The sequence below is a fragment of the Rousettus aegyptiacus genome, unplaced genomic scaffold (assembly GCF_014176215.1).
Source record: "Rousettus aegyptiacus isolate mRouAeg1 unplaced genomic scaffold, mRouAeg1.p scaffold_m13_p_15, whole genome shotgun sequence".
Taxonomy (NCBI): Eukaryota; Metazoa; Chordata; class Mammalia; order Chiroptera; family Pteropodidae; genus Rousettus; species Rousettus aegyptiacus.
The window spans coordinates 31796637-31819571 of record NW_023416290.1 but is presented as its reverse complement, the minus strand read 5'-3'; the positions used below and the strand labels follow the sequence as shown (position 1 = coordinate 31819571).

At 42.5% G+C, this 22935-nt stretch overlaps 1 protein-coding gene across 4 annotated transcripts in view; it reads right to left on the bottom strand.

Moving 5' to 3' along the window:
- Positions 1 to 22935, bottom strand: part of MATN2 (matrilin 2) — a 131393-nt gene that overhangs the window by 96460 nt on the left and 11998 nt on the right. The gene's annotated exons all lie outside the window — the stretch shown is intronic.

Genomic DNA, 22935 nt, shown 5'->3' with positions numbered 1-22935 from the left:
AGATGCTCCATCCAGGTCCTTTTTCTTTTCGATGTGCATAGGAACAGGGAGAGTTGGGAGGACAGAAAAAAGAATTTGCAGATACCTCTCTGTGAGCTGGAGTGAGCTGGGAGGTACGTGAAGGACAGCCCAAGCAGGGACCTTCAATTTCTTGATGACATCGGAAATCCCTGGGGTACTTATTTGAAATGCTGAATCCTAGGCAGCATGCTAGACCCAGTGAATCAGAATCTCTGGGGTCAGGGCCCAGAAATCTGCACTTGTAATTGCTTCTAGTGATTCTTGGGCACAACAAATCTGAGAACCCTATCCCAAGGGGCATGCGAGCCTGAGAGCCACAGAAGCAAGAGTCTAGAGGAGAAGATGATGTTAGGGGACTTTCCTGAGCCTCACTAAGATCACCCACCAAGATCAGGAGAGACCTTCTAAATATGGCACCATATGTCCTAGGTTCTCTCATGTGTTCTGATCCACATTTTGTTTCAATGTGCATGCCAAATACATCCTGGCTTTCAATTAAATTCAGAATATAAACGAGGTAGGTGCCATTATTAGCCCCAATTTATAGATGAGGGCATGGAGGCTTAGAGAGGTTAAACAACAAGTCCACTGGTACAGGGCAAATGAGTGTGGTGGAACAGGGATTTCAGACCCAAGGCAGTCTCATTCTGGTACTTGCATTTTCAGCTGTTTCCCAGTAGATGACATAGAGTGAAGAGTCTCCTCTGAACAGAAAAACGTCCCGGAGGAGAGCCTTAGCTGTTACTCTCCCAGTTACCAGTTAACACATTAATCCCCAGATAAGATGTGGTGAAGACCAACAACAGAGGCTAAAACGAGACCCAGGAGTTAAAGTTCAACTCGAGACACACTCTCCTAAGTTTAAAAGGTCTCTTCAGCCTCTGCCTTGGGCCAGTGCCCCAGGAGGCACTGTGCCTCAGGTCCCAGAGAGTCACCTGCTGCACCTACTTGAGCCCACAAGTGCCTTCTGCTTCACCAGGTAGTGATGACAGTAAGCACAATTAGTAGCTTAATATGCAGTGATGTCATCCCCCACATACTATGTTTACGGGCCTGCAAGCCCCAGCAAACCATAATGCACATAGAAGGCAGTGAACTGAAGGCATTGCCGACAGAATACAACATGGGAGCTGTAGGGATGTTGACATGTGGGACACAGTCCCTGGCCTCAGGGGGTTTACGGTCCAGGGGGTCGGCAAGACAAGCATACAGATGACTGCAGAATGAGGCAGGGTAAGATGAATTATTACTTAATAATCCCAATCATAACATATGCTTAGCCAGAACAGCCTAACCCTCAGTCACAAGGAACAGTCACTAGAGATTATAATTCCAATGAGGAGGCACGAACCCAGCAAAGCTACAGAGCAAATACAGTGCTCCCCCTTTATCTGTGGTTTCACTTTCTGCAGTTTCAGTTACCTGCAGTCCAGTGTGACCAAAAATTCTAGAAATAAATAATTCATAAGTTTTAAATTGTATGCCATTCTGAGTAGTAGAGTGAGGAAACCTCACGACGTCCCACGCGGGACGCGAATCGCCCCTTTCTCCAGCGGATCCACACTGTGTATGCTCCACACCTGTTAGTCACTGAGCAGCTGTCTCAGTTATCAGAGCGAGAGCAAGGGCAAGAGAGAGAAGAGAGACCACATTCATTATTGTTGTTAATCTCTTGCTGTGCCTGATTGATTTAAGTCAAACTTTATCATAGGTATATGTATATAGGAAAAAAACATAGCATATAAAGAGTTCAGGCTCCCATTGGGGGTCCTGGAATAGAGCCCCACAGATGGGGGTGCTTACTGTAAATTCCTCTTGGCTAATTGCTTGGAATAAAAGTAACAGTGTACATGCAGATAGAAGTGATTTCCATGGCCTTCCCCCATGTACACCCTACTCTGAATGATGCCTAGTTGAAGAAGAGAGAAGGTGGGAGAAGGCTGGGAGCAAGGAACACTGTGGCTCGTGGGCTCCCTGTTCTGCCAGAGCCGCTCCAGTCTTTTGGCTGTGTGCGTGTGTGTGTGTGTGTGTGTGTGTGTGTGTGTGTGTGTGTGTGTGTCATGGACCCACTTGACCCAATGAGCTATGTGAAAAGTAGTTGATACCATTCAAGGTGCCATGTACCATGTGCTTCTCTCAAGAACACAGGAGATAGGATCTGAATGTCAACCTTCATTCTATTAAGCTCTTTCCAAACCTACAAGCAGAACCAAAGTTCACAGGCAAACATTGACATCTCAGTATTGTCATGTTTGCTGTGTGTACACTTTACCCAGCTATTACCAAGAAGAGCATTTGCAGAGCAGAGAGAGGTAGGTGTGCTGGGAGAGTTGGATTCTATCTGGCTATGAAGATACAGCAAAACGTACTTGCCAATATCATGATGAGTTTTTTTGTATGTTTTTTCGTTTTTGTTTTTAAAGGTTCTGGTGAATGAGCTTGAATCTTGAGTAGCAGGGATGTCACACAAACCAGAGACTGGGCCAGTGGGGCCCTGAGGGATTCTGGGTTGACACTAGCTCAAATTTCAGTTGTCCCTGCTGACTGTCATAAATTCCTTTAGGAACACAGCTCTCTAAGGCCCTCGGGGAGTGTGCGCCAATGAGCCAACAAAATGGAAAAGAAAAAAAGGAAGAAAGAAAAACCATGCCACATCACACCAGTCTCCTCTAGTAAGTGTTACATGAGCTGAAGGAAAAGAGACATCGTGCAAGGCTGAGCTACTGTGGTTTCCAGAACCCTGGACAATTTTCTTGGCGAGGGAGCCAGAGAGCAAGCTGCCCAGGTTAACGCTGCAGAAAACAGTTTCCAGTGAATTTCCCTGCAAGGTAAAGCAGTTTGCTAAAATTTTGCTAAAAATTTTTTTTTTGTTTAAATTCTCTCAGAGTTTCTTACAAACAGGCTTTCTCTTCATTTATAAAGAGAAGTATAAAGAAGCCCTGAAACAGTCGATGGTTTTAAAACTCATTGGCTTACAGAATAAGTTTGGTATTCTCTATCAAACCCTTTTTACCATCTTTCTTCCTTTCTCAAATTGAGAAATGACTCATATCTTAAAACTGTAGCGCGCGCACACACACGGTCTGTCCCCCAGTACGAGACATTACAGAAAGCAGTGGGAAACAGTTGGGTAATTTCTTTTCTCTGCAAAGTGAATAACTCCATAGGTGGCTTTTTAAAAAGCAAATAGGCATTTAACCCATAGGAGCATTTTTATTTAATAGGTTGAGAAATTGCCTCATCTGCTTTCTGTGAGTTCAGCAGAGCCAGAAGATCTGTGAATAGCAATGCAGGGCTGGGCGGGAGAGATGAGAGCCAGGAGGGAGCGGCCCTGACATGCCACACCCCTCTCCAGGAAGGCTTGCAGTCGTTCCCCTGCCCGGGGAGGGGTGCAGGCACATGCAGAGGTGAGGGGCAGAGGTCCCCGCAGTCCTCTCCCAGCAAAGGCAACACGTGTCTTTGAGACACTCCGCTCACCCTGTTGGTTTGGCTGAGTTATGTGAACATTACAAAAACCCCTCTTTGTGCTGGCTGCTGGGGATATAGTATGAGAACCGATCTCAGCCTGGGAGGAGCTTACAACTTTGTAGAGAAAAGAGATTCATAAGATTCATAAAAAACATGAGCAACTAGATCCTGGAAGAAAGCACTGATCTCAAGGTAGTAGGTGAGGTGATACCTGGAGAAGCTGATGGGTACAATATTTTATTAACGTTATATTAGTCTATAGTATTATTCTATTATTATAGGATGAGCAGGTACTGGCCAAGCAGAGTTGAGGTGTGCCTTTCGGGCAAAGGGTCAGCGTGAGCAAAGGCCTAGAAGCCAAACAGAGAGGGGTGCACGAGGGCGTGGGTAACTGTAGGTGGTGTGGCGTGGTTGGATCTTAAAGGACAGCATGGTGATGACAGGGCCGTGTAGAGAGGGCTGCATGTGCCTCCCATTAAGGAGCCACTGGGAAGCCACCGAAGGTCTTCAATGTGCCCATTCTCCCTTAGGGAACATCTAAGGACTTCTGACTCAGCCCATACTCCACTATTTCCATTTTTAGATCAACCCAAAGCCAGTCTCTCCACACATGCCTATCGAGTCCCCAGCCTGGACTCAGGTGTAGATTAATCTTCCTGTGTATACACTAATAGAGAAGAGAGAATTTTATGCCATTTGCTTTGTCTTTAGGTGTCAGCGATTGGGCCTTTCCAATTCATCCCTCTTATGCATCCAACTACTCAACTTCAATTGCTCTCCTGAGCTAATTCAAATTTCAAATCAAGTAAATATTGATTGAATGTCAACTGGCACTCATCATGAACTCCCACCTCTATGAGTCTTCTCCTACTGCAGAAGCTAAAAAGACAAGAACCACATTTCCCAGGGTTCTGAGTAAGAATTAGCTAACACCAAATTAGATACACTCACAAAGTAGGAAGGGAGGTGGAGGTTGTTTCTGCAGACAAGCAAAGTTGTAGAAAGGCAGACCTGAAGTTCTAGCGTCTGCCCACCAGCTTCATAGATGTAGTTATGCCAGTGATGGGTTCTCGTGGATGGTCCCGACTCCCATTCCTCCAATCTTTCCAACATTACATAAGCATCTAATTCCCTGTATGAAATCCCTTTCTGCTTAAAATACCGAGAGAGCTTTGTTTTCTGCACCAACCCTTGTGTTCTTGTTAACTTCTCAACAAATATGCCTTCTCGATACTCCACTCAATGACAGTGGGTTCCTGTCCATAACTCCAAATGCACTGGAACGAAGAAATACAACTGGGCATGCGCGGTCCTCTTGCAAAGCTCCCCTGAAGGGCTCCCTCGTCCAATCCTTGTGAAAGTGGAGCCAACTCCCCTCTCTGTGCCCCAAACCTCTGCCTGCCCACCCATCCTTCTCTCTACAGTGAGTCCCCCAGGTACCTATATTGCTCTCGCTCTCCAACTCACTTGGAAACTTGTCCTCTCTCCCCACTTTAATATAATACTTAATTTCCTCCTTTCTTACTTAACTTGGCTTAAGTTTCCACTCCCTAAAATACTGAGACAATAAATTACACAAAAGGAAAATTATTAAGCCAGCAATTTGTATCCTCATCACTCACAGTGCTTGAGCAAATGCTCGGCTCCAGCTGCTGTAGTTAACTCCATTAAGCTTAATGCCAAATGAAAGAGTTGCTATGGAAGCCAGAAAAAACATTTTAGGCATCCCTCACACCCTTGGTGACTTTGGTTTCTAGGCTGTTCTACAAATAGTCTTTCTTGCAGCTGATCATTAAGATGAAGATCAGTTAATAAGATAGCTAGTTTAATGAACTGAAATGGTATCACTTACAGATCTGATCATTGCAAAGCACGTAGAATATGCAAATTTTAAAGGTGAAAAAAGACCTTAAAGACTGCATTCAATTTTCATATTCTACACACGGAGAAGGAAGGTCATGTGATGCAATGGTGGGGAGTCTTCTGACTCCCAGGACACCCATGTTCCCCCACACCACATACATTCTGCACCCCAGGCAAGTCACTTGCTCTCTAATCTTCAATTTCTTCTTCTGCAATATGGAGACAATGACTGTACCTGCCTCATAGGTTGTAATGAGGATTAAGTAAGTGAATATGTCCAAAGTACTTAGAATGATGCCTCACACAAAGCAAGAGTTAAATAATCATTTATAGTTCTTATTATTTTTATCCTTTTCACCTGGTATTGTGTTGCGGTGTCTATGGTAGCAACACAGCGTGGCAGAAAAAGCACTGGACTGGGAGTTCAGAGACCCATGTTCTGGTCCGCACTCTGCTACCAGTTAGTGACACTGGTCACATACACTTTTCTTTTTTTGACTATGGTTCTTTGAACTCTAAGGTTGGACTAACTGCTGTCTCAGCTCCTTTCCTGCTCTAGTATGCCATGGTTCTACATGAAGTAAGCTAAGTAGAAATGTTCCTTGACTTTTACCAATGGTTATATCCATATCTATAATGATAGCTAATGTTTATTGAGTAGTGGGTATATATCAGTATAATGCTAAATGTTGTGTGTGTACTAACTCATTACTTTTCACGCTTAACAAGTAGCAAAACTGAGGCTCAGAGAGTTTCATTTGCCCAAGGTCACACTGTTAGTAAGCGGTGGTGCCAAGATCTGAATCTAGGAATCTGAGTCTAGAACTTATACTCTTCGAGATTAATCTATAGGAAAAAGCAGACTTACACACAACCATACAAGGGTGCAACCTGCATGACTTTATATTGCATCAATGTTCCCTAGTTGAAACTATAGGGTACTTTGTGGGCTATATCCATAAATTTCCAGTAACTGGTACTGTTCAAAAAGGCTTTGGGAAACTTACCACAAATAAGATAGTTCTTAGTTTTTCATCACACTCTAGAGATGGTCCTCTCCACCAACATACCCTAACCATTGTTTGCCTTTGCCCCTGTACAGATGTTCTCAATCTAGCAGCCAGAGTGATTCTTTGACAGAGGTGAAATCATGTCGATCCTTTGCTAGAACCCTCCAATGGCCCTCATCTCTTTCAGAGAAAAGCCAAAGTCCTAACAGCATCCCCAAAGGCCTCCGAGTTACTTCTCTGAACTCCGGCATGCAGTTCTAAACAGTTCAGGCATGCTTCCACCTGCTGTTCCCTCTGCCTGGAACGCTCTTCTCCCGAATTCAGCGACCTGTCCCCTCACCGCCTTTGGGTGTGTGTAGAAAGCTCAACTTCTTGAGGAGGCCTCCCCTCTCACAATTTACAATTCCCCACCCCACCTCCACTTCCAGCACTCCCGTCCCTCTTTCCTGCTTTATTTTTCTCAATAGCAATTATCAACTTCTCTCCTATTACATAGTTTACTTATTTTTTTATTATTTTTTTCTCCTGTTATATGATCCATGAGATAGAAATTTTGCCTATTTTGTTCTCTGCAGTGTTCTCAACACTCCACAAGCAGGTGCTCAATAAGTATTTGTAAGATGAATGTATGAAGGGATCGACGAACAGGCACATATGTATCTGCAGTCCTGTTACACAGATGACAGCACCAAACTGTGACTTGCAAGTTTCCTACAACTTTCCTTTCTCCTCTCAAATGTTAGTCTTGGAAAAAAGACTTAAAGCAAGATGTTTATATTTTTCAAATTATATAGAAACAGGATTAAAATACTCTTGCATGAGGGAATCTCTAAAACTCAAAAAGATTTTAAAAGGGGCAAAAATGAGTATTTTTACTTTTATAAATAGTTCATAAACATTTTTACTCTCATATAAGATGGATGTTCACTCCCTCAAACTCTGGAGGCAAAACCAGTCCCAAAGGATAGAAGTTATAGGACAGATCTCAGCGTACTATAGAGAAAGGACAGTATGTATGGATTTCAGCAAGATGCTTGCTGTTCTTCATGATTCCTAGAACAATTTATAGAACATTACTATACATTTTAAGTTGGATTAAAGACATTTAAATTGTGTTTAATACATTTTTATTTATCATACAAGTTTTAAATTGCTAAAAAAAAAACATTGTAATAAAGTTTGAACCTTTGACATTCTTTGTTTGGTTTTATTAATGTGCATCAACCATTTGGACCATTTTTTTTCTTGTCCTCCCAAATCTTTCACCTTTTTTAATACTGACTTCTTTCCATTTTGTCTACTTTCAAGAAAATGGCTTAACACAGTAGAGTGGATGACAGTGGTAGCTGCCTACTTAAAATTAATTTCTCTTCCCGACCCTTTCCTGCTCCCTTGCTGAGACTCAAAGCAGCAAGGGGGTGGCCATGAGCTCTGCTAGGGCAGGCCCCAACCCCCACCAGAAATGACTCCTTACTGAATGAAGTGAGTCGTGGTTATCCTACTTCTCACACTAGGTAGTTGGGGTGGACATGCCACCCAGTTTTGGCCAGTGGGGAGTGAGGGAAAGTCTACTGAAGTTTCAAGAAAGATTTTGGTCTCTGATAAATGGAGTGAACCAGGATTGCAAGTTTATCCCTACTCTCTTCTTGCCTTGACCATGACCATGAAAGGAGGTGATATTTGGAGTTGCAGCAGCCATATTGTGAGCATAAGGCAGAAGTCTAAGGTGGGACAGCCTACCTCCTGGGGTGACACAGTAAAAGCTGTAAAGAGCCCTGGTCTCAATTAAAAAGCTGAGCTCCTGCCACAAAGTGGGAATGACTGATCTCCAGATTTCTTGTGAAATATTTAAAACTCTCTTAATAAAAGCCCTGTTAGCTTAAGCCAATTGCACTCTACCTAATACCAGGGGATTTCAGTACTGGTACCAAGCCTACTACAGAGTAGCTGCTCAATAAAAATATGTCACATGTATGAATGAATCTGATGATATAACTTTTGACATTTAAAAATAAGATTTAGACATGCTAATTACACGTATTTTCTAAAATGCTTATGTAATCAATTCATAGAGCTTCATTTCTAAGACCAATAACTGATTTAAGGTAGGAAGAGAAAAAACTGCTATTTTATATTTAAATTGGTAGATGCTTAAATAGATAAATAAAATTGATACTAATAATATTAATATGTCATCTCTCATTCACTCTAAGTACTCATTACTGAGAGGCTATTGTGCTGGATGCTTCAGATTAGAGATGAAAGGACCTAATTGCTAGTTTTAAAGACCTTACAGTAGAGTAGGATCTGTTAACAGCATTTTGTAGTGTACAGAGTGTTTTTTAATAATAAAATTTTAGATCAACAATAACAGCAACAAGCATTTGTTGAACACCTTCTCTGTGCCAAGCTCTGTGTCAAGCCCTTTTTCTGCATGATCTCATTCCATCCTCATCCTCACAATAGCCAGAGTGGGACTATTATTAATTATCCTCATTCTATAGGTGGGATGACTGGGGCTTAGGGTGGTTATATTACTTGAAACCCAAAGTTCATACTAGTTAGAAGTTAGCTACTGTTATTTTTAAAACCAAGCTGACAAGTGTGAAAAGGCTCAGGGGCCACAGTCAATTAGAAGCTCAGTAAGGAACTGGGAGGATGAAACTGTCAGGAAAAAGGAAGCCACCTTCGGCTGCGCCTCTGCAGAACTAGAAGCTCCTGATTAAGAAACAAAGTCCAGGACATCAGTCCTCATTTAAAGAAAACATACGCAGGGTTATTTCTCCCTCCTGAACTTCAACCTGTAAACCAAACTGCCAGTTGAACATCTTGAAGGAATGTCCCTTGGATGTCTCCCAGACACTCCGAGTGAACAAAGAGTTTGATCTCACACACGGTGCTCAGTGTGTTTGTTGAGTGAATAAAGGTTTAGCTGCTGTTGTTGTGTGGTAGTTTTATATTGCAGAGGTTTGCAGACAGGGATTACGTCCGTCTCATCTGTTTCTAGGGCTGGCCTCAGCTTCAGTGGCTGGTTGGTTGTTGGCTTTGTTCCAGCCCTGACTCAGTCTGACTTCTGGCTGCGGGGAGTGGCTACATGAGAACAGACTGTGTGGGAAGAGGGGGAAAGGGCTCTGTGGAGGACCAGGAGGCTTGGTCCTGGGTCCTGAGCTGCTGTTGCTCGTTCATTGCTTCACCTTAGATAAATAACAGTACCTTTGGGCTCTGGTGCCCTCATCCCAGCTTCTTAACCTTTATTTGTACCAGGGACTTCCATGGCATTTTGGCAATGCTCATGACCTTGTCTCAAAATAAAATTTTTAAATGCCTGAAATAAAATGCAACACCCACTAGGATGGCTGTTATTTGAAAAATAGAAATAAATAAGTATTGGTAAAGATATGGAGAAATTGGAACCTTTACATACTGCTGATGGGAATGTAAAATGGTGTGGCTGCTGTGGAATCGTTTGGCAGTTTCTCAAAAAGTTAAACATAGAATCACCATGTCTCCCAACAATGCTTGTTATTTATCCAAAAGAGTTGAAAGTAGGGACTCAGATACTTGCCAACGTTCATAGCAGCATTATGCACAATAGCCAAAAGGTGAAAAACCCAGGTGTCCAGCAACAAACAGACAACAAAACACACACACACACACACACACACACACACACACACACACACACATTTATATCATATTTCATTATTTGGCATAGAAAGAATGAGTACATGCTACAACATGGATGAACCTTAAAAATATTAAGTGAGAAAAAGTCAAGCACAAAAGAACAAATATTATATCATAATGAGATATCTAGAATAGGCAAATTCATAGAGACAGAAAGTAGAAAAGAGGTTACTAGGGGATGGAGGAAGGGGAATGGGGAGTCATTTCTCAACATGTAGAGCGCTTCTATTTAGGATGATGAAAAAGTTCTGGAATTGATGACTGGTTGCACAACAGCGTGAATGTACTTAATGCCACTGAATTGTAAACTTTAAAATGGTTAAAGTGGTTAATTTTATTTCATGTATATATTACACAATAAACAAACAAACAATTCAAGAAGTTAGAAAGAAAGCCAGTTATCTGAACTACAGTTGTCAAGATATTAAAAAGAAATACATTGGAGATATAGTAATATAAGGACTTTTAAAACAAAATTAAATAACAAGATCTAGGGGTATGTGTACTAACTAGTGTAATTCTGAAGTAGTAGTGAGTGTGAACACTATTGTGCATTATTTCTGACAATTATAACATTCCATGAAAATTCCTGTGGTCTCTGTTGGTACTACTACTACTCCTGTGGTCTGTGGTTTATAATCACAACAGAAGGCTAAATGCTAAATTGCAGTTAGAGGTTAGTGTAAAAGGATGTAATTTTTTTTCCCATCCAAATTATGGACCCATTGAAGGCTCATTGGGAGCCCATGGATCCCAGGTGAAAAACCTCTCAACTAGACATCTCTAAATTCTCTTCTAATTAAGATGGTGTGATCTGGAGTGACTCCTGGCTTCATCTATTTGGCATAAATAAACATCTCTGATCAGATTTTTCTTACCTGTAATTGAGGATTATTATAAAATCTACCTTTCAAGGACTATGTGAGGAATAGGGAGATAACACAAGCAATAGGTGTTTTTATTAAACTGTAAAACTGCAGTGTTTTATAAGTGCCAAGTATTAACAGAGAAACCTAAGTCACTAGAGACATCTTTCCCTGTTCCCCTAGTACTCATCCCCCAGGTCTAAATGTTCCCTCAGTATTTTCTCCTTGTGAACTATAAGAACAAAACATTGGGTATTTTTTGTTAAAAAAAATATATATATAGGGGCTTGGGTAGGGGCATGAAAAAATGCCATGCCCCAGGGAGTGGGCAAAATGGGTGAAGGTGGTCAAAGGCACACACTTTCAGTTAGAAGATAAAGAAGTCCTGGGGTATAATGTACAACATGGTGACTATATACAATACAGTTAATAAGACTGTATTGTTTATTTAAGAGTTGCTAAGAGTGGATTTTAAGTTTTCACCAAAAGAAAAAATTGTAACTATGTATGGTGATGGTTGTTAACTAAACTTACTGTGGCAATCAATTTTTCAACATAAACATGTATAAATCATTACTTTGTACACCTTAAACCAATATGATGTTATATGTCATTTATATAAATTTAAAAAGACAATACTTTGCCCCCCGATAAGTCATAGTGCTATGAACTATAGTGCATGCCAACAGATTTGAAAATACAGACAAAACAGGCAGTTTTTAAGGAAAATACCAATTATCAAAATAGATTCAAGAAAAAATAGAAGACCCCAATAGATTAATGATTCTTAAAGAAAATGAATTAGTTGTTAAATATACCCTCTTTACAGAAGGCATTAAGCCCAGATGGTTTTATGAGTGAGTTTCACTAGCTCTTGAGGACTTCTCTGACTGATCCTATGTAGATTTTCCCCCAAAAAACTCATGCCACTTGAGGATGTGGACTTTGTATGAAACCCTAAATCAAGACAGGTAGTGACCCTGAGCCAAATGTGACTCTGACATGACCCTTAGTATCATCAGCACCCAGAATGATGCCTTGCACATCATAGATATTAAATGAGTATTTGTTGAATGAATGAATGAATGAGTGATGAAGCTGAGGAAAATTATAAAAAAAATAAAGTATTAGAATTAATATTTCCTATTTGTCTTCATTTTGTTGAAAATTCGAGTTTGATTGGAAGAGAGGAGAGGAGCAGCCTGCTTCCTTCAGTGGATGGACAGTCACGGGACAGTCACAGGGACATGGGCATCTGGGCACATAAGAATAAATGGGACCTCAAGGAGGAGGAGATGTGTTCCTGGGTACTTCACCCCTGAGTCCCAAATATTTAAGAGTTCTTTGTCTTTCACGGCCTAGCACGGCGCTTGGAATGTGGGGATTCTCAGCACACATTTACTCAATGAATGGACTAGTAGACTGGAACAAGCCCGGCGTCATGGCTGGGGAATGAGAGCTGGTGAAGGAAAGCAGCCTCCCACAGCCTCCGCCAGACCTGCGCCCTTTGGACGGGATTTCTCTGCAGTTGAATGTGTGGCCGACATGACTTTAAAGGACTCTGGGGCTCATCCTTCCAGGGCTTCTCCTGGCAGAATGCCCCACACTGCACGTATTCCATCATGCCTTCTTTCTGAAGGCCCCTCCTGGCTCTGAGCCCGAGTCATCAGATGCTTGTGCTCATCTTGTTTCTCTCCAGGCCTCTTCTCCTGTATCAGCTCTCTGTACATCTGGCCATCCAGCTTCCTCTTTGATGGTCTTACTCATTGGCTGGCCTCAAGCTTGTAATAACTTATCCTCCCTCCTCCTTTCCAGGCCCCAGTGTCCTCCAAGCAGCCAAAATACACACATTGCCCTCCTTTCATCTTTCCCTATAAAACAGTCCCTTGTGGATAGATTGAAAGAAGGCTTTTCTGAGCTAGTGGTCCTAATTCCTGGCTTTCAAAAAATCTAACTTAAGACTTGGTTTCACACCCTGGCTTGATCTCACTAGTTTCCCCTTCTCAGCCCTCAGATGCTGGTCTGTCCAACCCACTGCATTTGTCCGACCTGCTTTAAGGATTCAGAAATATGCAATGGTAAATTAATAAGTACCACACTGCTGACTTTGAACATGCTTCCCCAGCATATGTCAGCAATAGTTACATCACCCTTAAAGTGGAAATATTAAGTGAACCAGAAAGCAAAAAGAGGCTATTTAGGAACATATCAGATGCCATAGTGTCCTCCACAAACTGGGAAAGTGAAGAGCAAAGCAACTTGTTCTGCGCTGAATTGTGTCTTCCACGCTGCTGACCTCCAATCCCAAATTCATAAGTTGAAGTCCTAAGCTGTAGTACCTCAGAATGTGACTGTATTTGGAGATGGGGTCTTTAAAGAAAAAATAAAAGTCAAATCAGGTTATTAGGGTGGGTCCTAATCCAATATGACTGGTGTCTTTACAAGAAGAGGAAGTTTGGATACAGACGGGTACAAAGAGAAAACCATGCAAGGACCAGAGCGATAGCAGCCATCTGCAAGCCAAGGGGAGAAGGAATCAACCCTGCCAACACCATGACCTTGGACTTCTAGCCTCCGGAATAGTGAGAAAGCGAATTTCTGTTGTTTAAGCCACCTAGCCTGTGGTTTTGTTATGGCAGCCCTAACAAACTAATATACAACTCAAGTCTTTATAATATTTCCTCTCAAGAATACATGAAGTGTTTATATGCCGATTATTCAGGCAACTTTTTGAACTAGCTCCCCTTGTATTTTCGGTATCTAATAGTCTTAAGTAATTAGATACAAATTTCTGAAAGATGATTATTCTTTATAATCATTTCAAAAAAATATAAAATTAAAAAAAATATTCTCAGTTGGGACCTGGAGAAAGAGAAACCATTTTATCAAATTTGCAAAAGATTCTAACTTGTTAAGGAGGAAAAAGATATTAATCAAGCATGACTAACCTTAATAAAGATGGTAAAATTTAATGCAAAAAATTAAAGTATTCCACTTAAGTTTTTAAAAAATCTGCTATATGATAGCTATTAAGACATGAATAATAAAGGTTTAGTCATTTTCCTTGACTGCAAGCTCTACATGAATTAACCAAAAAAGTTAATGCAATTTATCTATAATCATTCTTTCAATTAACATTGCCAGAAGTGAAACTCAAGGATTCAACAAATTATATATTGCCAGTCACTTAAAATTTCTGTTTCTCCCTTGTTTAAAAAAATGGTATTTCCAAAGCTCCTAAGGCAGATTATTCTTGGAAAGGAAATATTCAGTTAAAAAAAAAAAAAAAAAACAGGGAAGAAAGTCTTTATCTTCTGGTTCATTTCCTAATTCTGCAGGCACCTCCATAGACTCCTGGAAGGTGAGGGTTTGCAGATTATAGGTTTATTTAATCTTCCACTGTGCCCAAGGCCTCAACATCCCTGATACCTGAGGAGGCAATTCGTTTTTCTCCCGGGCTAATCAGGGGGCTGCGAAGTTCCATATTGAAAAAATGTGTTTCCTTGAAAGCACAGGTGTTTGGCTCTGCATTGCCTCTTTAAGGTCTTAATAACAAATCTAAACTTCTCCATAACATAGCCTTCAGAAATTTTTTTTCAAGCTAAATATTCTCAGATCTTTCACCTACCCAGGCTTTGAAATCTTCACTAGCCTGATGGCTCCTCACGAGAGACTTTCTCCTTTGCTCATTTGTTAGTTCCTTTACTCCTTCTCTAGGTATTTGTTGAGTGCCTATTGTGTACTTGGCACATTACTAAGCACTCCTATACAACATAGGCAATTAAGTGGTCAAATAATATTTGGGCTTAGTGCTATACTGGGACGGACATACCACCTGCTGTGAGAATGCATTACTGGGGTGTTAAATCCCTACTGTGAAGATCAGGAATGTTTCCATAAAGACTCGAAGATGAGTTCAATTTGGTTGGATGAAACAGAGGAAGTAGGGTCGTAGTAAGAGCTTGAGCAGAGGAAATGGCAGATGTGCTTCTCAGTAGTTGTATGACTTTGAGCAAGACATTTAATCTCTCAGCCTCAGTTTATTTGTGTGTAAAATGGGAATAATACCATGTAGTGTGAAGTGTGAACTGCCTAGCACAGTGCCTGGCACATAGTAGAGCCTTGAAAAAAAAGGCTGCCATCATTGCCACTGTTGTCACTATCATCATCAGTTAAGGAAAACAGGGACATGATTGTCTCTGGAGGGGTAAGAATATATGCCTCACCCCCACCCCCACCCCCCACGAGCACCAGTCATCAAAGAGAAAAACAGTGGCTATGTCACCCACTGGGGGATGTCCCCTACCACCATCCCCACACACACACACACACACACACACACTGCAGTTGCCACACACACGGGCAAGCTGAGGAAAGAACATCCTGGAACTTAAGAAGGAAATGAGGGAGGGAAGGAGGAGATTTAAGAGTGTAAAAGATAAACTGAGGCATATTAAAAATTGTAAGTTTATTTGAGCAAAAATCAATTAGAATCGGGCAGCATTCCATCTAGCAGATTGGAAGGAGCTCCGAGGAGCTGTGTAAAATGAAAGACTTTTACAGGCAGAAGGAAACAGTAATGAGGGAGTTACCCTAGACAAAAAAGCAGGTTGGTTATTGCAAGGTCATTTTCCTTTAGGGATGGCAGGGGTCTATCAGGTAGATTACCTAACTAGTGATGATCATGTGATTCCCGATTGACTGGTTTAAGAGTCCATTTCTCAAAAAGCTGAGACTGTAAATAAGTCTCGATTTGGTGATGTGGGACTTAAATTAACATTTGGGCCTGTTGTCTTGTTTTTAACAAGAGGAAGAGATAAAGGAGAGTTATAGAAAAGGAAGAGAAAGAGAGGAAGAAAAAGAGAAAGACTCTGTAGGAGAAAAAAATCAAGTTATTTATTCAATGACTGGGAGAGCTTTTAACTTTGTGGCTGTTGGAAGTCAGATACTATGCTTTTTTGGGTTTCCATGTATTAATCAATCACAAAATAAGAATGATGAACTCACTTCACAGAGTTTATAAAAAAGGAATGAAGAGACATTGGTTTTTACATAAAACAGCATAGGCATGAAGAGGTGCATTTTATGAGGAACAGCAGCCTGGGCCAAGCAGCAGCCATGAGAGTCATCACTTCTGATAGTAAAGACACACTCCAAATACTCAGTTTTTAAATGTGGGTTGTTAAGCCCTGTGCTATAGGAGGCTAACCCCTGTACAGGCTGGAGGCCCACCTGTGCCAAGTCCTCCTAGATAGAAAAATATTAGCAGCTATTTTCAAAGTTTCAGAAGGAGCAGACACAAGCTACAGTTAGTTTATACTCTTCAGCTGTAATTTTCCCTGCAGATGTTACTCATCATGCATTTCTGGCTCCTGCCCCACAGCATCTCTTCCTTAAACCTCTCCCTCCTGCCCATGCGCATCCCACTTAATTTATCTCCTGTAATGGTTCTCAAACTGAAGTCTCCAGAAAGGCAACCTTCTCATGCCCCAAAGTAGACCTACTGAATCAGAGACTCTGGGCCCAGGGACAGTAGTCTGTGTTCTAACAAGCCTTCCAAGAGCTTCAGATGCACAAGGAAGTTTGAGAACCACTGCTCTACTGCCTGACCTACAGCCTCACCCTACACTCTGACTAACCCTACTGACCCACCCCCAACTCCCGCCTAATCCTACATGTACCCCTCCCCATTCCTGATCATACAGCCTATCCTGCTCCCTTTGCTGATCCCCCTAACCTCTCCCTCCAGTGCCTAATCCTATTCTCTCCCCAATCTCCTGCTAGATCCCACTGCCCCGCCCATCTCCTTGCCTCATCCTACTGCCCCACACCCCGACTCCCCTGCCTAATAATGCTATTAGCTCCGCCCCCCCGCCCCCACGCCCCTGCCCTATCTACTGCCTCACCGCCTCTCCAGGCCTGAACCTACTGCCCCACCCCTTCTGTCTCAAAACTTCTCCCTCCTTGGCTTTCAGAGTATGGTTCCACCTTGGCAATTCCACCTGGAGAGAGTGAAAGAAAGCCATCCCAGCAAAGGAACCAGAGAAGGGGCATCTGGAAGGCAGAGGAATTGGTGATGGCATCACATTCTAGATAAGAGGGATCACTGACTCCAGTACTTAATAGATGAATAGACTGTAGCCTGGAGAAGAAAGGTGACTTGCAAGCAGGGTCACTTGCTAATTAGAAGTCAAATCAAGACTGGAACCATTCAAATAAGTCTTCCAAATGAGTAGTTCAACACAAACTGAGGTTTTGCTGTGGGCAGCACCAAAGCCAGGGCCTGAAGTCTGGGGTGCCTTTTTCTTTGCTCAAAGGCACACCTGCTCCTAACACACGCATTCTTTCCCCTTTCCCTTGCTGGGCAGGGTTGGGGGATGGGGGATGGAACCTTTTCCTTTTAGGTTTGCAGAAGCCTTGACAACTTTGCCAAATGGCTTAACCTCTTAGTCTCACCTTGAGGATAAACCAATAACCTCTTTGCAGTGTTTGTCTTTTTTTCATGGGTCATAAGTGAGCTGGCATGTGCCTGCTCAGAGCAGGGGTTCAGTAAATAGAGTACCCTCCACAGGTGCTATGAGAAATGTAAAACACTCCTATTTTCAAGGGTTTACTGTCGTGGTAAAAACGAGGCGAGTACAAAAATAACTAGAATAGGAATCCTTCCTGGGTACATGTCACTATTACCCCTCAGAACATAAGGCAGACAGGGCTGACACTTCGCCAGAGGACCCACGGTGTGTGGGGCCGGTCCAGGGAGGGTCCTGCCTGGCTGGGAGAGGAAGTGTCACCAGGCTAGTATCCAAAAGACCCTAACGGTTCCCATACCTATGGAGCTATGCTTGCCTACAAGAACGGAAAAGGATTCATTACCACATAATGAAGAAGACCCAGCACAAAGACCAGCACGCCGGCACAGAAACCAAAACCCGGATGGGGCACAGCGGGCGAAAGGGCAGACTGGCCACGCAGGCGTAGAAGAGGCCCACCGCTCTCCGCCACAGCACATGCGTACAGAAGGCTCCTTCCAGTCGGGGAGGTCCGCTTATAGCATGGGCTAACCCTTTCTCGGTTCCTTGATCAGAGAACCGAGTTTCTGTTCTGCTTCACTGAAGTCTTTCTTCTATTGGTGTAAACGGCACTAGGCAGAAGGATCTTGGTTTGGGTCCCCGCCCCAGAAGGGTGGGTAACAGAAGGAGGTTGCCTTTGATTTGGTCCTGACTGATAACAAGCCTTGGCCAAGGAATGATATTCCAGGTGGAAGAAAGAGGGTGCTGGGAACGCTTTATCAGGAGGCAAAATTTCTAACCAGGATAAAGTGGCTTCAAGGTATGTAAGACTGGTGGCCTCAATGGGTCATCTATCCAGGAACTAGAAGCTCTGATGGCTTCTAGCATCTGCTTTTCCTCCCTCCCCGATGGTGCAAACAAATGGCAATTAGGGGGTTGTTTTAGGAAGTGAAAATTCATTTTTTAGCAGCCAGCACTTGAAATTTTTAAAAATTATCAACCTAAGGGAAAAGCTCCATTGGCAATACAAAACAGGGCATTCTTAACTTAATTCTTTAGGCCTGCCAACTTTTTCAATCGCATTGCTAATTTAGGTGGTTTCACCTCCTTAATGAAACACACTGCATTTTTACTCATATTTTGATGTCAGATCCAATGAGCAACGTGTACAAAAGTGGAAATAAGTGTCTCATCTTGTACTGTGATTTCCTAGGAATATAACTTGGGGCTGTATACAGTGAGTTCTTCATTATCTTTATTTTTAAATAGTAAATTAACTGTTATAAAGAAACTTCACTAAATTCTGTGGCCTCCATCCCCTGCCCTAACACCTCTGGATTTTTCCTAGCAGTGTGTGGGGGGCAAGGGAGTGAGGAAGAGGGAGTTTCAGCTTCCACCATCCCCTGACCACACTACTGGACCAGCTTCCTTTGAAATCTCCACTGCTGAGGTAGGCCCTGGGACCTCCCCTCCCTTCCAGGATGAGGCTCCATTATTTCTCCTTTGTCCTTTGTTCAGCCCTGACTCTATTTTAACTCCAGCAAGGAAAGATAAGCCAAAACCAGTCCTTTCCAACTTAGACACCATCTTTGGCCATCTCATCGTAATCTCATCTGCACTGCAAATACTACGGCTCCCATCATGCACCTGATGCCATGACAGTTCCAGAAATACCAAATAAGAAAGAACAGGAAACTGAGCTCCCCACCTACTAGGAGGACACAAGGAGGCCACCTCAGTACTACATCTTGGGGCCCTGCCCCCAAGGAAAGCAAAAGTTCATAATCCAGACATCCTAGGAGACTCGCTCTCTGAGTTTGCCTGCACTTCTCTCAAGTGTGTACTTTCGTTTTCATAAACCTTGCGTGTTCCTGCTTGATGTTTGTCTTGCCCTTAAATTCTTTCCCTCAGCATTAGACAAGAACCTGGTCACCGGAGCTCCAGGTCGAGTCTTCTCTTGGACTTCTGTCCCCAGTCGAGCTCTCCAGTGTCAAATCTACTGCCATATTACCACAAACAGCTCTCTTACAACACAAATGTGAATTCTGTGTGTGTGCTATTGACTCGAAGGGTAATTTATTGTAGAGAAAGGAAAAAGTTTCAAGGTTGGTAGAAATCAAATGAATTAGATTGGTAAATTTAGAAAAGAACATACACATTAACAAGACCTCCTAAAAGACAGACAAAACAGGGAGAGCCAGCAGTGGAAGTGTAGACAGATGGTTTGTGTACATTCCAGAACTGAGGGGAGTCAAGAATACAGTGGGAGTTCAGGCAAGGAGGGTTAAGATTTTAAAAAGCTGATATGCCTTCACTGGTTGCCCTGGTGACAGGTTCACTCCCCCATAAAGACAGCAATATAATAGACAAATATGCACAAGCAACGCAGGCAGTAATTAAGAGTGGGGACAGCATGACCTACAGTCAGTGCCACTTGGAAAGGGGCTGAGGGAGGAGTTTTGGAGGGGCTGTGTACCACTGATGAAGGATGGGGGATGGGTGCAGAAGGGAAAAATCTGAAAGCTTCCATGAGTTTATGCTCTGGGTACAGCACACCCTACTGCTCCAACTCTACCCGCCAGCATGGTTGCGTAGAAGGGACTTTGGGCTGAAGAATGTGCTTGTTCATTCTCCTGGTGGACTGGGAGTACAGGCTCTTCCTGGCCTTTGCCACAGCCCAGGAAGGCTGAGGCTGTCCAGAAGGCACAGTGGGTGGAGAGCGAGTCAGCAGTGATCCAAACTGTTGCCTGCTCAGATTCTGCCAGAGGCGCTCACCCCTGCAGACTGAAGGCCACGCTTCATCAGAACCCAGAAGTCATAAACGATATGGTTCCTGCCTCCTCTGGCTCAGCTATAGCACAGACCGCGCACTTTGCAGACATGGCAGTTCCAGTGGCATGACCACATCCCACCTGCGCACTCCACTCTCAGTCCTCTCCTGCTCCCTCACCCTTTATGGCTCTACCTGGTCACAGCCTTCACCAGGCACGCTCTCCTAAACCAGCTGTTTCCAAGTGTGCTTTGGAGACCTGTAGGGGTTCCTGAGACCCCTTCGGGGTGTCCATGAGGTCAGAACTATTTTCATAATGACATTAATGTTTGCTTTTTATATTCTCATTCTCTCATAAGTTTATAAAGTATGAACTTTGGGTTTTAGATTCTCAATTGCAACTGACCTTTAAGAAACTACCATTTGTCAAGTTTTGATGTTGTATCAAATAAGGATATTCACAATTGCATGAAAAATATTAAAATGCTTCTCCTTTTTCTGACTACAATCTGTATGAGGCCATATTTTCTTTTTTTGTGTAGTCCAACCAAAACACTTCATGACAGATGAATGGATGAGAAATGAGAATCCAGCTGTCTTTGATTAAGCCAGACATTAAACAGATTTGCAAAAGTATAAAACAGTGCCATTCTTCTAATATTTTAAATTTAGAAAATATGGTTTTTCTATATAAATATTTTATGTATGTTATAAGTTATGGGTTTATTCTTGCTATTTCAATTAATTAATAAATTAACATTTTTTAAAGTTCTACTTCTCATCCAGTAAACCTTGATAAATCTAACTCTAACCCACATAAACAAAAGCTTTTTGGGATCTTCAATAATTTTTTAGTGCAACAGAGTCCTGAGACCAAAAAGTTTGAGAGCCGCTGCTTTATACTGACCCTCAGCAGGCAGAGTGGGCTGTAATTTAGCTATGCCTCTACTACTGTGTACAGATACCACCAAAATCATGGGTTTTTTTTATGTGTCTGTTTCCTGTACTACATATTCGCCTCTTGATGGTGGTTGTTCTTAAACCTCTTTGTTTAGCCCAGAGCAGCAACTTCAGATGAATGAAGTAAGAGATAAGCCCCCGTGGACACACATCACAGGGTACTGCCTGAGCAGCCTGCAATCACTCATAGGAGGGGTGGATAAAAACATGCATGATTTTTTTTTAATTGGCTCAAGTTGTTACTGGGACTCTGACCTGAGATATGGTGGTTTAGACATAAATATTAAAATTTAGACATAAAATGTAAACTTTTTTAAATCAGAAAATTCAAACAAAAATAAACTAAGAAATAATTATGCTCTGTTATATTTTAAGAGAAGTAATTAGTGAAGTACATCATGCTAATTGACAGACAAAATGGTTTGCCACAGAAAAGCGCAACGTGGCCTGGGCAATGTTCTGAACATAGAAAACAAAAGGCTGGGAAAAGCAAACACCCATAAAACACAAGACCTCATATTCTAAGAATAATGAGAAAGATGTCCAAACTCAGGGCGATGACTACAGTGAGCATGACTCCTCCATCTTTGTTCCTGTCAAAGTAAGGGCAAAAGCAGACTGTTCTTGAGAGTCCAGACCAACGTCGTGGTGCCTGCCTTCTGATTTCATGATTCTCACTCACTCACTCACTCATGTGCACAAGTCAAGCAGCCCTCCAGCATGTCTGGGAGTGGCCACTTGCCACATCCTGGGATGGGGGGAGGGGGTTGCCATGCTCCATCCTGCTCTTGGCCCCTGAAATGTTCTCTGGCATAATGAGAAGCAGGATGTAACACTGGATGTGGAGTGCACGCCTTAGGCAAAACTGGCTTCCAACTCTTACCTCAGAAGACAAGGGCTTCAGAGCCTCATCTTAGGGCCAAGGAGGAGTTGAATGCTGCCAACTAGGCAAGGCCCAGGTTATGTGTTTGAGCGCGCGTGTGTGTGTGCATGTGCGTGCATGTGTATGTGAAAGAGAGAAAGAGGGGGGAGGGAGAGACAGAGAGACACAGACAGAGACAGAGAGAGACAGAGAGAGAGATTGATTTTGAGCCAAGAGAAGAAATATGTTTTTCTGGCTAAGTCTGTGTTGACTTGTTCAGAAAGCAGCCCCGTCAAAAACCCAACTATGCAATCATTGCTGGTGATCTAGGAATCAGGCATTTCCAGTTATATATATACACACACACACACATTTATACACATTTATCATCTCGAAATTTGTTTTTAAAAGCCCTTTAATCAGCATACTAAACATTCTCCAGTCTTTTTCATAGTTGCAGAAGTCTTATGTTTACATCACTGTGGAAACAGGGATTTTCAAGGGACTAAAGACATGGAAGGCCCAGTATCACGAGGTCATCATTTAGATTAACATCAATGAAAATTCTGACTCTTAAAACAGGGCTCTTTGGGTCCCTTTGGTCTCTGATTGTAATTTTGGATGCTGAGACCACCAGGCCACTGGCCATTTCTCTCAGTGGCATTCATAGGGGGTCGGGTTCTAGGGGCTGGTCAATAACATATAAATGTAAAGTGGTTTCAGAAAATGACTTCATGGAATGATAGTCATGGTAAAGCTATCATTCATTGCATATCTACAATTTACATATATTACCTCATTATCTCCTCACAAAAATATCCCAAGATCATTCCCACCTTGTAGATGAGGAAATTGAACATCAGAGAGGTCCTGCTACTTCAGTGTACACATTTGGTAAGAACTGGAGCCACGACTTGAA